We start from the raw sequence: 16513 nt of genomic DNA, 5'->3' as shown, positions 1-16513 counted from the left end.
TCCCAAGAACTTTATCATTATTAAGGCATTTAAAAGAAGTTTATACTGACAGAGCACATGGTTGTGAGTAATTTATTTTGAATTTTTTTTTTAATGGTTGAGAAAGGATGGGGGGTTGGGCAATGCTTGAACATCATTCTCATCAAAATTGGTTCCAAGATGGAAGAGTATATATGCACACTCAGTTGTTAATAGAAATCTATATTACCCAATAGTGAAATAGGAGAGGAAGGTGATAAGAGAAAGAGAAGAAATGATAAAAACAAAAGAGGGCAGATTAAGGGGGGCAGTGTTTAGAAGCAAAATAGACTTTTGAGGAGAGTCAGGATAAAAAGAGAGACAAGAAACAGTAGAAAATGGGTTTTAAGGAAACAGTTAATAATGATAACTGTGATTGTGAATAGGGTGAGATCACCCAAAAAATGAAAGCAGATGGGGGAATAGATTAGAAACCATAGTCCAACAATATGTTGTTTAAAAAGCTCACTTGAAAGAAAAGACACACACAGAGCTAAAATAAAGAGCTGGAGATGAATCTAATATTTTCTAGCCAAAGTTAAAAAAAAAAGGTGCAGAAGCAAAACTACACATAATTAAAAGAGATAAACAAGTAAACTACATTTTACTAAAAGGTTCATTAGACAATGACACAATATAAAAAAATGTAGTAAGTTTCTATGAGAAAAAGCCTCATTTCTCAAGTACGTAGGGAACTGACTCAAATTTATAAAAAAAATGGGAGCTATTCCCCAATTGATAAATGGTCAAAAGATAAGAGCAGGCAGTTTTAAGAAGAAATCAAAGCTACCTATGCCATATCAAAAAATGCTCTAGATCACTCTTAATTACAGAAATGCAAATTAAAACAATCTGAGACACCACCTTATACCTATCAGAAATAACAAATGCCGAGAGAGATGAAAGAAAATAGGACCATTAATAAAATGTTAGTGGAGTAGTAAACTGGTCTAACCATTCTGGAGAGCAATTTGGAACTAAGCTCAAAAGGCTTTCAGTCATATACAACCTTTGATCCAGCAATACCACTACTAGGTCTGTATCTCAAAGAGATCACAGAAAATAGAAAAGCACATATACATACATACATACATACATACATACATACATACATACATACATATATATATACACACACACACACACATATATACACAAAAATATATGTGTGTATATGTATATATGTGTGCATGTATGTATGTATAATATCAGCTGTTTTTATGGTGGCAAAACATTAGAAAATCAAGGGGATGCTCATCATTTGGAAAATGGCTAAACAAGTTGTGGCATATGATTATCATGGAGTACTATTTTACTATAGGAAATGATGAGAAGGATGGTTTCAGGAAAACATGGCAAGACTGTATTGCTAAGCAGCCTTATTTACTCTAACTTAAATTAGTTTCACTTCAGATTGGTTTAGAAATGACACAGAGTTCAACTTTGATTTATATATAAGTATATAGTAAAAGTATTTGTTATTAAGGTGGTAAAATAGGATTAAGATTAGTAAGTAGAATACAGTCGGAATTAGTAAATCCCAATAGGAAACAATAACATACTCAATCAATATCAAATCTTGTCACAATCAATCATCACCTTTAGGTGAACCATCTACATTTGGATCACTTGGGCTGGGTAATCCCGGTTTTAAGCCTCCAGAGTCCCAGTGGGAAAATCCCAGGCTACACATCTACACCTTGGGGGGGTGGGGTCTCTCCAAAGGTGAAGTTGGGACTACCTGCTTTTAGCTGTTCCTTCTAAAGAAGTAGGCAATTTGCCAAAAAAAAAAAATGTGATCTGTGGGAAAGGACCTGCTCTCAAAACTATCCTTCAGAGTATTCCTGTTTATGAATACCTGGTTCCTAGAAACATGGCCAGCCCTTCCTGGGAGCAAATACTATAAACACTCCTTCAATGTCTAGCTAGGAATAAGATTAACATGGAAAAAGAGTCAGGGTCAAATTGCAGTGTGATCAGAATGTCTTTTTTGAATTCATTCATCACAAACACATATATGAAATAAATGCAAAATGAAGTGAGAAGAACCTGGAGATCACTGTGCACAGTAACAGCAGTGTTTTAGCAATGATCAATTGTGAAAGAATTAGCTATTCTGATTAATACAGTGTAAGATAGTTTCAAAAAATTAATAATGAAAAAGTCTATCCATTTCCAGAGAGAGAACTGATGAACTCTGAGTGCAAATTGAAGTATAATTTTCTCACTGTCTTTAATTTTGTAAAAAAGCTAATATGGAAATACTTTGTATGATCCTCTTTATATAACTGATATCATAGTGCTTGAGTTCTCAGTCATTGTGGAATGGAGTAGGAGGTAGGGAGAGCATTTGGAATTTAAAATTAGAAATCAATGTTAAAAACAAAGATGTAATAATTTAAAAATAAAACAATTAAAAAAAAAACTAGATTTCACTCTAGGCTATGACCCTTGTAGTGTGACCTTGCAGCTACACACACACACACACACACACACACACACACACACACACACTATACACACATTTATACATATTTTAAAATATATATAAAATATCTATTTTTAAAAGGAACCATGTGTACAAAAATATGAATAGCAACCCTTTTTGTGTTGTCAAAAGAATTGGAAGTTGAAGGGATAATCATTTAGTTGGGAGTGGCTGAAAAAGTTATGTTATATGATAGTGATGAAATACAGTTGGGAAGTAAGAAATGTATAAGATGGTTTCAGAAAAACCAGTGAAGACTTAGATGGACTAATGTAGAGTGAAGTGAACAGAACCAGAACCTTGTAATCAATATTGTAGCAATTATCAACGGTGAAAGACTTAGCTATTCTGATCAATAAAATGATCTATGACAATTTCAAAGGATTCATGATGAAAAATTCTATTCACCTCAAGAAAAAGAACCAATGAACTCTGAGTGCAGAGTGGAGCATATTGTTTCCTTTTCTTTATTTTTATTGCTTTATATTTTGCAACATAGCTAATATGGGGATATATTTTACATGACTTCTTAAGTATAGTGACTATCAAATTGCTTGCCTTCTCAATGATTGGGGAAGGTGATGAAGACAGGAAGAGGGTTTGGAATGCAAAAGGAAAAAAAATTATTGTTAAAAAATAAAGAAACAAACAAACAAAAAAAGGAATTGTGAAATGTCCATGATTAATATAATAAATGGCAATAAAGGGATTGCTAAGTCAATTAACAGTATAAACAGAATTGATGTGGAAGGTTATACCTATTTATTAAAAACAAATTCTTTTTAATCACTTGTAAAATGACTTTAACTGTCTTGTTTGTACACAATCAATGTTCATTATAAATTACTTTTATCTATTAGTGAGGCAGTATTAGAAAGGGAGGTGTATCTAGTGAACCTTCTGTCCTGAGCATCAGATGTTATTTGTTGCAAATGCAGCTGTCATTAACTAGCTGTCTGACACAATATCTGTGGGAATATGACTAATTGAAATTTCATATCCCTTATAATTCTAACAGTTTTTTGCTTTATATTCCCTGTATTAGGTATTATATTCCCTTATAAGGCAACATTTTGTTTGGAATACTATATGTATATTTAAAAATAATAATTTCATACATGAAAAATTCAAATTTTTTAAAGTAATTCAGAAGGGATTTAACTGAATTATACTATAGTAAACTCTGGTTCACATACTTTGCTGCTCTTTTTTTACTTGTGATTTGACATGCTTAAAAAAAAACTACAAAATACATTTTTATACTGCAGAGTGATAATAAGATCAAAGAAGAACAAGAGAAAAACTCTGAAAGGCTCAATCAGAGAAACAAAGACAAAAAGACCAAGCTTTGAAGCAAGGAAACTCCCATAATGACATCTAGCACATTTTCAACCTGGTACACCTATACCATCTGATCAAGAAAAAAGAAAATTAATTTTGAAACATGGCTCTAAGTACCTGCTGTACTGGCATCACAGCACACTTCAACATCTATAATATGTTGATACATTATTTTATCAATAATGTTATAGTAATTTGATTGTTTGAAAACTACCTAATGATAGCATTTTCATTAACTCATCATTTAGTCTTTGTCTCTACTTTTTAATCATTAAATACACATAAAATTAAGGTTTATTTCCATTTATGTTATGAATTAGCCTTGATCTGTTTTATTAACTCATTTACTCATTTCTACTTTTCTGAACTGCAGAAGTTCTACAAAATCATTTAAGTTGATTTGCTGAGTGTGATTTCCCTGGTTTTGTTCAGATTTAAAAGAAAACAAATGAAAACAGAGAAAAAAAAGATGATAGAGTGAAACAAAAATTAATGAGTCAAAATTACTTTTGCATAAAATATGAGCACGCAGGTTAAATTGACACATTCAATACCTCAGTATTATCATGGATCTTTGATCTGAACAGTGTGGGTACTCTCTGCACTAGTAAATCAAACATTAAAGTAGTACTTAAGTGTCTATTTTATGGAAGGTGCTATTTGTATGCTGAAGACAGCAAAGATGAAAATGAAACAATTTTTGCTCTAAAGTAGGTTATGATGCAGATCACAACCTGTCCATACCTTCTTATGCTGTGCAATTCTTGTCCATATTCTTTCGCAGTTCTCTCACACAAAGTACACACAATGAGTTCAATGACTTTCCTCAGGATCTTCTTTTTAAACCATTCAAGGATTACAGTGTAACACATAGATTACTCATCTGTCTCTTGCCCCTTGTTTGTTCCATATGATAAGCCTGCTGCTTCCTTTTCCCATCATACATGATATTATCACTTTTTGAGTGTAGGTCATTTCTCAAAATAAACTGTAGATTGTGCCTACCATGAGTCCATAATTTTTTCAACTACTTTCAATTTCTTATACATTCTCAAGTTTCAAGATACAAATTACCAGCTGATCATTCATGCTGGAAAAATCAGTCTTTTCACATGTGTAATTGCATAATGCAATAGATGTGTAACTGGGGGTCTGATACCTGTGCAAACCCAGTCACCTTGCTTGGCTGATGCAATTTCCTTATCTGGAAAAGCTGGGAAGTAACAAAGGCCTCCTTAAAGCACCTGAAATTTTGAGTAAAGGAATTATGGAGTGAAGGACAAAACTTATTCAGGCCTTTTTGAAGATGCCTTGGTGACAGCTAGGCAGCCAGTCAAACAAAGGTTCCCCTCAGCAACATGGTGAACACACTGTTGCCATTGATAGCATGTGTATGTTTTACAGTTTCTGAAAGGGACTTCCCTTACAGGTGGCCTCCATTTAAGCAGTCCTTGGTGCCTTCGTTGCTGTTGAGGTCATGTGACCCTGAGAAATAAGCCTCTCCATATGTCTGTAGCCTCTGTATTTGTTCTTTTCCTTTTGAAATGAAAGGAGAGGACACCTTAACATTTCGTGTTAAAAAGTTCAGAAAAGTGCTTCAGCATCTCACCATTCTAGGGTCTGGGTTACAGAGCCCAGTGCCTCTGCCTCAAGAAGCCAGGATGGACCTTCAGGAGTGACCTTATGAACCCAGGTTTGGGGAAGCAGTTATGAGGTCATATTGAGCTAATAATTCTGCCATTGTAAGTGAATTTGGTTAGATTCATGCTGTGTAGGAACTGAGTTAAGTTGAGTCTACTCTCAAAATCTACATCCTGTTGTGGATAGAGCACTGGGCCTAGAATCAGAAAGACCAGAGTTCAAATCCAGCTTTGGACACTTCAGCTGTGTAATGCTGGGCAAGTCACCTAAGTTCTATTTTCCTCCATTTCCTCAATTATAAAATGGAGGATGTAGGCTTTGCTTTCTACAACTGGACTTAGAGTCCCCTACTCTTGCAGTGTAGATGTGGGTGTCAATAGGTTAAGTCTTTGTATGGGTACCCAGTTTATGTCTAAGGATAGACCTCTGAGCCAGCCAGAGACTTTAGGAAAAATAACCTTTTGGATTATTTGGATGATGAGAATAACATATAAAACAATAGAAATCAGTTCAGTGTAAAACATTATTGCAAGCAATGGGAAAGAGGGGGAAAGGGAGAGAGTAAAAGGGAAGCAGACAAACAAGTCAAGCATGTACACTAACTTAGAGTATAACTCACATAAGAGCTGTGCTTCATTGGGGAGCAAAAAGACATAAGTCCATTCAGCAAGAAGGGAATGTTACAAAGTGCCCTTCTAAGGATAGAGTTCTTGCACTCTAATTTTGGGTCCCTCCTCTCCCCAGAGCTGTCCAAGTTGCATATCAGAGATCAGGGCAAATATTATTTTTTGGGGGGGTTGTTATCAGGGAGAAAAACATATTCATAGTAGCATAAATATTATTTGGGGTACACAGTTGTACTAATCTTTCAAAAGTGTTATTGTCAGTATTTTTCCATGAGTATGTTCTATAAGCTTACAGTGTCCTTTAAGGGGAGACTATCATAATGTTTCAAGACCATCAGGCCAAATCTTATAACAAAGGTTTCCATGGAGAGATTATAAGCTACAGTCTCCCTTAAGAGGAAACTGTCATAGTCGTCCCAAGACCAATAGGTCTAATATTAAAACAATCCACCTCTTGGTCTGTGAGACCACCTAAGACATTATGCATTAATTCTCACACTACTGGACTGGTCACATTCCCTATCCTAGTGTCCCAAGGGGGAAAAATGATTATATCTTACATTTGACTCAATTCTAGGGTCTTCCTCATAGCATGCAGTAGAAAAGTATTCTGCAATATGAATCAGGTATGAGACAGGTATTTCTTTCTTTCATGACAGAAGAATAGGTAACACAGTCTCTCACAATTATACACTAATAAAAACTTAAATAAACAGCAGTAATAACTACTGTTATATTCATCTGGAGAGTTGAGATTTAAATATCACAACAAAAAGTGGTCTACATTTCACCTTGCTCTGGATTGTTTCCCTCAAAAAAAAAAAAAATCTTCCGGCAAATCATGTCATATACTGGGATCCTTCTCCAGAAAGGGTTCATTTCCTGGAAATGATACTTCCCTCTGCTACCAGTCAGCTCCAACCAATGGCAGACTTACAAGGCAATCTCATTAGAGACTATATACATCCTATATATACTGTATACATACTATATACAATCCACCGTGGCATCACTGTTGAGTCACCTACACTGAGATAAGATACAAAGCAGAAAATATACTCAGAAGCTCTAAGACCCAGGCTTGTTTACTTCCTCTTCTAGTTTAATGTAAGATTATTTGCTTTGTGTCTTTAGTAGAGGAAAATCTCCTTGCTGGCCCATCATGGGAGAGGCTTCAGTAGCCCTGATAAGATCTTCACTAGAAAGAGAAGAGAGAAACTGAAGACATCTCACTCCCTCTGTAAAAGTCTGTTGAGTCATTTGTTCTTCCTGCTCAGTGGCCAAAAAGTCACTTGTCCTCAAAGTGACTAAGTTCTTCAATACTGAGTCACACATGGCTGGCTGGAAGTAGTCAGAGGTTTCATCATCCTTCCACATGCCCAAGTTTAATTTATATGCATTGCTTGTTGGAAGCAGGCAGCCCAGTGCTACATATGCCTTTTTACAAATAGGTATATATGCAGAATAAATAAAAATAATTTTGTAGGGAAGTAAAATAGATCTTCCACATATGTGTGTATTAATACACATATACATATTTATGGATACACATATACATAGAATTGTGCTTATATACATTTGTGTGTAATATGTTTATAAATATATTTATATGTGTGTAAAAATGCATGCATGCATATATACATACACTTTCCCCCAGGGAATAACTGCATGGGGTCTTACTATAAAATTAAAATCAAAGGCAGAAAATCGTTGTGAAGACTTTTTTCCTTCTTCATTTCTAACTACTTTGGTTTCCAAACAATATTAAATAAATGGGTTTAATCTTTGATCACTCCTATGCTTCCCCTACTCCACTCATGTTGCTTATCTAAACTAACAACTATAACCTATTCCCACAGGAACCACCCAGCTGTAGCATATCCATTTAGGTCTAGATTTGCCAACTAAAGATTTGTCCAGGGGCAGAGCCAAGATGGCAGAGTAAATGCAGGGACTCACCTGAGTTCTCCTCAAAAACCTCTCCAAATACCTTTAAAAATAACTCTAAACAAATTCTAGAGCAGGAATACCCACAAAAAGATGGAGTGAAACAAATTTCCAGCCCAAGACAACTTGAAAGGCTGGTAGGAAAGGTCTGTTGCACAAGGGTAAGAGTGGAGTACAGTCAGCCAATGCAGACCCAGACCCAAAGCCCAGAGCAGCCTTTGGGACAACTGAATCACTGGCAACCATGGCAGTTTCCATACCTTCCAGCCCACAGACATGAACACAACTTACAAGGTCAACAGGAAAAGACTATTACCTGGATGAAAGTGGAATCCAATCCAGCACAGGCCATGCCAACACAGCTCTGTCCCCACAAACCAGGAGTAGTCCTTGGGAACGACTGAATCATCAGTGGCAGTGGCAATGGCAGCAGCTGCTTTCAGAGCTCTCAGCCCACAGATGGTAAGAGGGTCAAACAACTGGTCAGAAGGAGATTACAAGGGTATTTTTGCTAGCACTGAGGCAGGGACACTGTTGCTTTGCCTATACTTGGATCCAGGTTGTGGTCCTGGGTGGCAGTACCAGGGTGAGGAGTTGCATTAGCCTGGCAGAACTGGGAGCCACAGTGGAGGGGCACTCTCTTCACAGTTCCAGGACAGAAGAGCCAGACCAGAGCACAGGTCAGGAAACTAGTAAACACCTCTCCTTAGATCAGGCCTGCACAACATCTGCCCATGGGCCACTTGCAACCTAACAAAGGATTTCAAGCAGCCCATGAAACATGTAGAGGATATAAAGAAAGTAAAGATGTAATGAGTGCTTTGTTCGTGCCCCACTTAACTTGCCTTTCACTAGTCACTACTGAGTCTATCATGCAACTTGGCAGCTGGGTTGCCACTATGCACTCTCTCCTGTTTGCCACGTGACCCAGGGCAACCAACCATCATCAGTCTGTCTCTAGTCTGAGAGGAACAAGAGTTGTATCCTTTCTCTGTTTTTCATCATTACTAAGAAAACCTGAGAAATGTACTAAAACTTATACCACTTAACAAAGTAATTTATCTTAATGTTAATGTGATTTCATGATGAATAAAAATCTTAAGTAATAAGTATAATTGATATTAATTGAAATTTCCCTTTTTTAATATGATTTATTTGCAAAAGAGTTTAATCATTAATTATATTTATGCCACCTTTACTTGGAAAGTGAGCCATTACAAAGCTATCTGTGACCTGAAGAAGTTTACTCTATTTTAATTTGGGTCCCTACCTACTACCAAGTTGTACAAGTCTACCTTAGATGATTCCAGTTAGAGGAATAGAAAACATACAGGTCCCTAGAAGTATCTCTGAAAATGTTTGCAAAAAAGCAAACAAACAAAAAATAAACAAACTCTGAAGTTTGGGACAGTGTACCCTCTACACTGGAAGCAGAGCCCTACTTTAACCAAAATTTAAAATTCAAGTAATAAGTTGGTAAAATGAGCAAAAAATAGTAAATAAACAAAACAAAACAAAACAAAACAAAAAACCTTTGACTATAGAAGGTTATTATGGTGACAAGGAAGATCAACAACTTGGTAGAGGACACACAAAAAAATACCAAAGAAAATAACACCTTAAAAAACAGACTAGGGCAAATGGTAAAATAGATCCAAAAAGCCAATGAGGAGAAGAATGCCTTAAAAGGCAGAATTGGCCAAATGGAAAAGGAGGTCCAAAACTCACTGAAGAAAATAATCCCTTCTAAATTAGAATGGAGCAAACGGAAGCTCATGACTTTATCAAGGAATAATAAAACAAAGCCAAAAGAATGAAAAAATAGAAGACAATGTGAAATACCTCATTAGAAAAACAACTGACCTGGAAAATAGATCCAGGAGATATTATTTAAAAATTATTGGACTACCTGAAATCCATGATGAAAAAAAAAAAAGCTTAGACATCATCTTTCAAGAAATTATCAAGGAAAACTGCCCTGATATTCTAGAACCTGGGGTTAAAATAAAAATTGAAAGAATCCACCCATCACCTCCTGAAAGAAGCTTCCACATGAAATGATTGGAGGGCCTGGAATATATTCCAGAGGGCAAAGGAGCTAGAATTATAACCAAGAATCACCTACCCAGCAAAACTGATTATTATCCTTCAGGGGAAAAAATCGACATTCAATGAATAGAGTACTTTTAAGCATTTCCCCAGAGTATTAGAGTAGTTAGAAGTAGTGTGTGTGTGTGTGTGTGTGTGTGTGTGTGTGTGTGTGTGTGTATGTGTGTAGGGCACAGTTGTGAGTTGAATATGAAGGGATGATATCTAAAAATAAAATTAAGGGGTGAGAGAGTAATGTACTGATATAAAGAGAAAATGAGAGGTAGAATGGGGTAAATTATCTCACATAAAAGAGGCAAGAAAAAGCTTTTACAGTGGAGGGGAAGTAGGGAAAGGTAAGGAGGAGTGAGTGAACCTTACTCTCAAAATAATTGGCTCAAAGAGGGAATAACATACACATGCCATTGAGTATAGAAATCTATCTTAACCTACAAGAAAGTAGGAGGGGAAGGGGAGAAGGTATGGGGAGAAGGCATGGCAGATTGGGTGAGGGGGTAGTCAGAAGCTAGACACTTTTGAGGACTGACAGGCTGAAAGGACAGAGAGAATAGAATAAAGGGGGGTATTAGGACAGAGGAAAATATAGTTTTCATGACTTTTCCCTTTTGTTCTAATTCCTCCTTCACAACATTACTAACATGGAAATTTGTCTAACAGGATTGTACATGTATAGCCTATATCAGATTACATGCTGTCTTGGGGAAGGGGGACAGGGGGAGAAAAAAAATTGGAACTCAATATCTTATAAAAGTAAATGTTGAAATCGATCTTTACTTGTAATTGGAAAAAAAATAAAATATTGTCAAGTAGAAAAATAATAAAAGAAAAGTAGTCTATCCAACTGTTTTATAAAGCAAATAAGTAGTCTTTCAGCAAAAATGGAGTATCAATTTTGTTTCTACATCTTTCATGTTAAATATATGATTTAACAAAAGCTGAAAAATGTGCTTCAATAAGTGGTTGGAACTGACGAATAAGAATTGTTGGGGCATATTAATTTTTTCAGAATACTTATTCTAAAATTTTTTGAAGCTCATTTGACTTTGTGGCCCTTGACTGAAATGATGGACAGCTTCCAAAATTCTATCTATCTATGGAAATTTCTTGTTGATTCCTCATCATGATTAAAGTGCTAAGCGCACAGCAGATGATGATATTTGTAACTCGGTTGCTATAAGCTTGCCATGATTCTAGATCATTGGACTATTATTTGAATTTTGAGTAAAAGTATTGCTGTGATTTAGCCAGTTTTCTGTGAATGTCATGGAATTTTTCATAGCATGAGAAGTTAGACATTAATTTCTAGAATGAAAGAAAGAAAGAAAGAAAGAAAGAAAGAAAGAAAGAAAGGAAGGAAGGAAGGAAGAAAGAAAGAAAGAAAGAAAGAAAGAAAAAAGAAAGAAAGAAAGAAAGAAAGAAAGAAAGAAAGAAAGAAAGAAAGAAAGAAAGAAAGAAAGAAAGAAAGGTATCTCAAGCATCTCCTCTCTCCAGAGAGAAGAAGAGCATCAATATGTACGATTTCCTCTTTCTTATTCCCTGCTTCCATATGACCCTGTTAGGCTGTTGCAAAGACAGCCTAGGTTCGGCAGTTTTGTTCATTTTCTAAGTGTTTCCTTTCTAGCATAAACTGTTAACCTGATGGTAAAGCTTTGGACAACAAAAGAACCAAGTCATTTATCTATTAATTCATGTACTGATAGTGATAAGGAGAAGAGAAAAAATTCCTCTATCAAAGACCAAAGACATAATTGTCCAGTAAGGCTACACTTAGAAGCAGAAGGAGGTAACTAGTGTTATCTTCAACAAGCCTTGAAAAATTACTTGAGGCTAAATATAGAAGGATAATTAATAGACCTATTTGCTTTCTGTTTGAAAATTGTAGTGCACTTGACACTTGCTAGCTGTGTGACCCTGGGCAAGTCACTTAACTGCAATTGCCCCCTAAAAAAAAGGGAAAAAAAAGAAAAGTATAGTGAAACATGATGTCTAATTTGTGTTTGCTTATGTATGTGAGGGGCAAGGTGACTGAAGGAGTGAAAAGCAAGTGCTGCATTAGATTCAGAGTGTTGAACAATCTACTTTTCTGTGTTCTTTTCAAAAGCTTAGCCTGAAGGATGGGATCTGGGAAAGGTTCAAGATGCCTTGCAGGTACAGTGGCCTACAGGTATTAAAAAAAAAAATCTGAACATATGCACTTATTAAATAACTCTAACATAGTAACCTAATGATGCTATCAATGTCTCCAATCACTTGCTCTCTCCCTTTGGTGATCAGGGAAAAAAAAAGAATATTCACTGAGCATAGCTAACTCTGAGACCCTGGGCAAGTCACTTAACTTTGTTTGCTTAAGTTCCTCATCTATAAAATGAGCAGGAGAAGAAAATGACAAACCACTCTAGTATCTTTGCTAAGAAAACCCAAAGTGAGCTCACAAAGAGCTGGAGATGACTGAAAAACAACAACAAAGATACTGAGTTAAGAAAGATAAAAAAGTGTTTAAATATTATGATTAAAGGTACCATAAAAAATAACAGCACTGAATGTTGCCTAATGTACATTTAAATTTATAAAAGTATATTCTTTCATAGATGTGGACTAGAAGAGATCTCAAATATTATGGACTCCAGCCACTTATTTTTTAGATGAGGCAACTGACAGCCAAATAAATAAATAAATAGATAGATAGATAGATAGATAGATAGATAGATAGATAGATAGATAAATAAATAAGGGACCTACACAAGGAAGCATTTATTGAAATGCAAAGGATGGAGATGGTAATGTAATAATTGTAGGAACTTTAATATTTCTTTCTCAGAAAGGGATAATTCATACAAAGATAAAACAGAAAACATAAAAATGAACAAAATTCTAGAAATATTTGAGCTGAAAGATGAATGGAAATACTTCCTTTTGGAAGTATACAGAGAATATCTCAAAAATCTTAGTGTAATTTAAAGCTTAAGCTTAAACCTGTATGCACAGGCTGCAAAATGCACAAAATCACTTACATGATCACACACATACGCATATGCATATAGTTGCATATGTGTATATATGCATATGCATATATATATATAGAGAGAGAGAGAGAGAGACAGGAAAAATAAATGACAAAATAGAAAAAAATAATTAAGGAAGTGCATATATAATTACGGGGAAATTTGCATATGACAATGTTTTGTTTAGAAAAAAAAATAATCAGACTTTACCAGATGAATAGCCCAAGAGGGCTAGGCCACACATACAAAAACAATGATGAACTCCCAGTCTATAGCAAGGAGCTTCTTTTTTTGTTGTTGTTTTTGTTTTTTGCTAGGCAATGAGGTTAAGTGACTCACCAAGGGTTAAGTGTCTGAGGCCAGATTTGAACTCAGGTCCTTCTGACACCAGGGCAGTGCTCTATCCACTGCACCACATGCTGCCCCTTGTAGCAAGAAACTTCTACACCTACAAAGGCAGACTTCTTAAGTAATACCTGAGGAAACAAGAGTAGTGAGGTAATTTGAATCATTACCATTAATTCATTGCCTATTACTTAACAGAGAACTACATCAAAGGGACACCACAGCCTTGACCATTAGAATTTAGATTTACCCATTAGAATACTGACTGAATAGGGGTAGCTTATGTTTTCTAAATTCTACAAAAAGCCTCCCAATTTAATTTTTCCAGGTGGTAAGGTCACTGCCTTTTTGCCCTAGGCTCCAGGAGCCTCATTCTGCCCACGAGCTTTGTTATAGCTATCTCCTCCCTAGCTTGTGCCCAATAATATATCATATGCCATTGAAATTGTGTTGCTGGCACCTTGTTGCTGACCAGTATTCAGGTGGAAAAAAAAAAGCCCTATCCATGTTGAAAAATCTCATCCAAAGGCCTATCACACAGTATCTGAAATTCCAATTTTGGGTTCAGTAGGAAGGTTGTTTGATGGTAAGATGATATGATGTTTCTTTTGTTGCATATGACCCAGAGCTAGGGGAGAGGGGCAGATTTATGCAGGAAGGCTCTAACTAATCATAAGGTATATTTGAGGAGAAGGAGGGCACTTGGAACTAGGCACCTGCCACCAGCGAAAGATTCTGTGATTTTGTCATTTCTGATGTGAAAGAACCAGAGATAAACCTATTGTTATTATTTTTTTTTAATTGCTGCTGTTATTTCTGAGAAAGGAAACTCCTCCTCCAGATTGAACCATCCCTTGTGATGGAAGAGTAAGGAGGAAAACTACCAAATGTGACCATGTCAGCTAAAATTAAAAAATACTTGTGCCAATAGTCCCCCACCTCCATTTCCTAATGGATATTTCATGATCTGTTCTGTGACCACCATTGGTTTTTCAATTAGTTTGACTTCCTTCAAATGATTCTTTCAATTACACTTGCTATTTTGTTTGTTTGTTTGTTTTTTGTTTTGTTTTATTTTTTAGGCAATTGATGTTAAGTGACTTGCCCAGGGTCACATAGCTAGTAAGTGTCAAGTGTTTGGTCTGAGGTCACATTTGAACTCAGGTCCTCCTGAATTCAGGGCCGATGCTCTATCTACTGTGCCACCTAGCTGCCCCTCAATTACACTTGTGTACCCTTTGTATATATTCTCTTGTTCTTGCTTATTTTGCTCTGCATTAATTCACATAAATCTTTGCATGTTTTTCTGAGTTCCTTATCTATCATTTTTTATTGGACAGTCTATCATTCCACTCATATGATTCAGTTCTTTGTTTTAACTTGTTTTACTACTCCAAAGAGTACTGCTATGAATATTTTGCTAAATATTGTACTTCTGCCTCTGTGTTCAACTTTCTTCCTTAATGCAAATGTAGCTCTTTGCCCTCAAACTCCCTCCACCCGCCAGTAATGAATCTGCTGGGTCAAGGGGTGTGGACATTTCAGTCACTTTGTAGACTTCTGGACTCATCACTAAAACGGCTTTAATTTGCATTTCTTTTACTATTCATGTTTTGCCAAATGTAGTCCTTATAGTTTCTGAGTCTTTGAAAACTCTTGGACCACTTTTTATTGATGTTAAATACTTATGTTAATTCCCTAAATAATATAGTTATCATATATTAAAAATATTTTTATCATGAACTTGACAGCCACCAACAAACAAAAATTTCCATGTAAAAAGGACTGGAAAAAAGTTGCATTATGACCCAGACACTCTACCATATTCCAGCATGCTTTTTTAAGGAGTTCCCCACTTCTGGTCGATTAAGCTTTCTTGTGCTTTGGAAACATTTCACTGATGCCCTTTTTTGCATTTTTTTTAGTGTCACCCTCCCCTGACATGTACCTCCAAAGTAGAAGCTTTAGCTTGCAGCCAGTAAATATAGTCAGCCAGAAAAAAGAAAGAAGGAAGGAAGGAAAAAAAGAAAGAGGCAGAGGCAAAATGGCAGAGTAAAAGCAGAGACTTGCTTGAGTTCTCTCCCAAACCCCTCCAAATACCTTTAAAAAATGGCTCTAAACAAATTCTAAAGCAGTAGAACCCACAAAAAGATAAAGTGAAACAAATTTCCAGCCCAAGACAACCTGGACAGTTGATCAGGAGGTCAGATCGCTCTGGGCTGGAAGAGAAGCATGACTCAGTGTGGGTGCCCAGGCCACAGCAAACCTGGAACAGGCCTTAGGGGATTGAATCACTGGAAGCTGTGGAGGTTTCCAGAACTCTTGTCCCACAAACACCAAAGAAAACTTGCAAGGTCAGTGGGAAAAGTCTGTGTCTGTAGTGAGAGAAGAAAGCGTGATTGTCTCAGCTCCATTTCCTGAGCTTGGCCCTGGAGCAGCAGCTGCCTCAAGAGCTTCCAGCCTACAAACTGAAGGGGAATCAAGTGACTGATAAGAGGGGGATTGCAGGGATCTCTCTGCTGGTGCAGGATTCTCTTGCTTTGCCCGTGCTTGAATCTGGGTCACAGCTGGGGTGTCAGTCCTGGGGCAAGGAGGAGCGCTGGTGTGGTAGAGCTTGTAGTGCCTGTAAAGAGAAAATCCTCCTCACAGTTCCAAGATAGAAAAGAGTGCTTGTGGTCACTCATAGATGAGAGCACAGGGCAAGAAAGGAGAAATACCTTGCTCTTGATCATACACTTTGGAAGAACTGAAAATTTACAGGTCCCTAGAAGTATCTCTGAAAACAGCTGTGTAAAACCCCTGAAGCTTGGGACAGTACATTCTCCACACTGGAAACAGACCCCTACCTTAACAAAGATTTTATAATTCAAGTAATTGGCTGGGATCATGAGCAAGCAGTGCAAAAAGAGCCAGACTATATTATCTTACTTTGGTGACAAAGAAGATCAAAAAATACAACCAGAAGAAGACAATGCAGGCAAAGCTCCTACATCCAA

Source organism: Phascolarctos cinereus, unplaced genomic scaffold (genome assembly GCF_003287225.1).
Source record: "Phascolarctos cinereus isolate Bilbo 61053 unplaced genomic scaffold, phaCin_HiC Scaffold_4;HRSCAF=312, whole genome shotgun sequence".
In the NCBI taxonomy this organism is placed as follows: Eukaryota; Metazoa; Chordata; class Mammalia; order Diprotodontia; family Phascolarctidae; genus Phascolarctos; species Phascolarctos cinereus.
Note: the sequence above shows the minus strand (reverse complement) of the source record.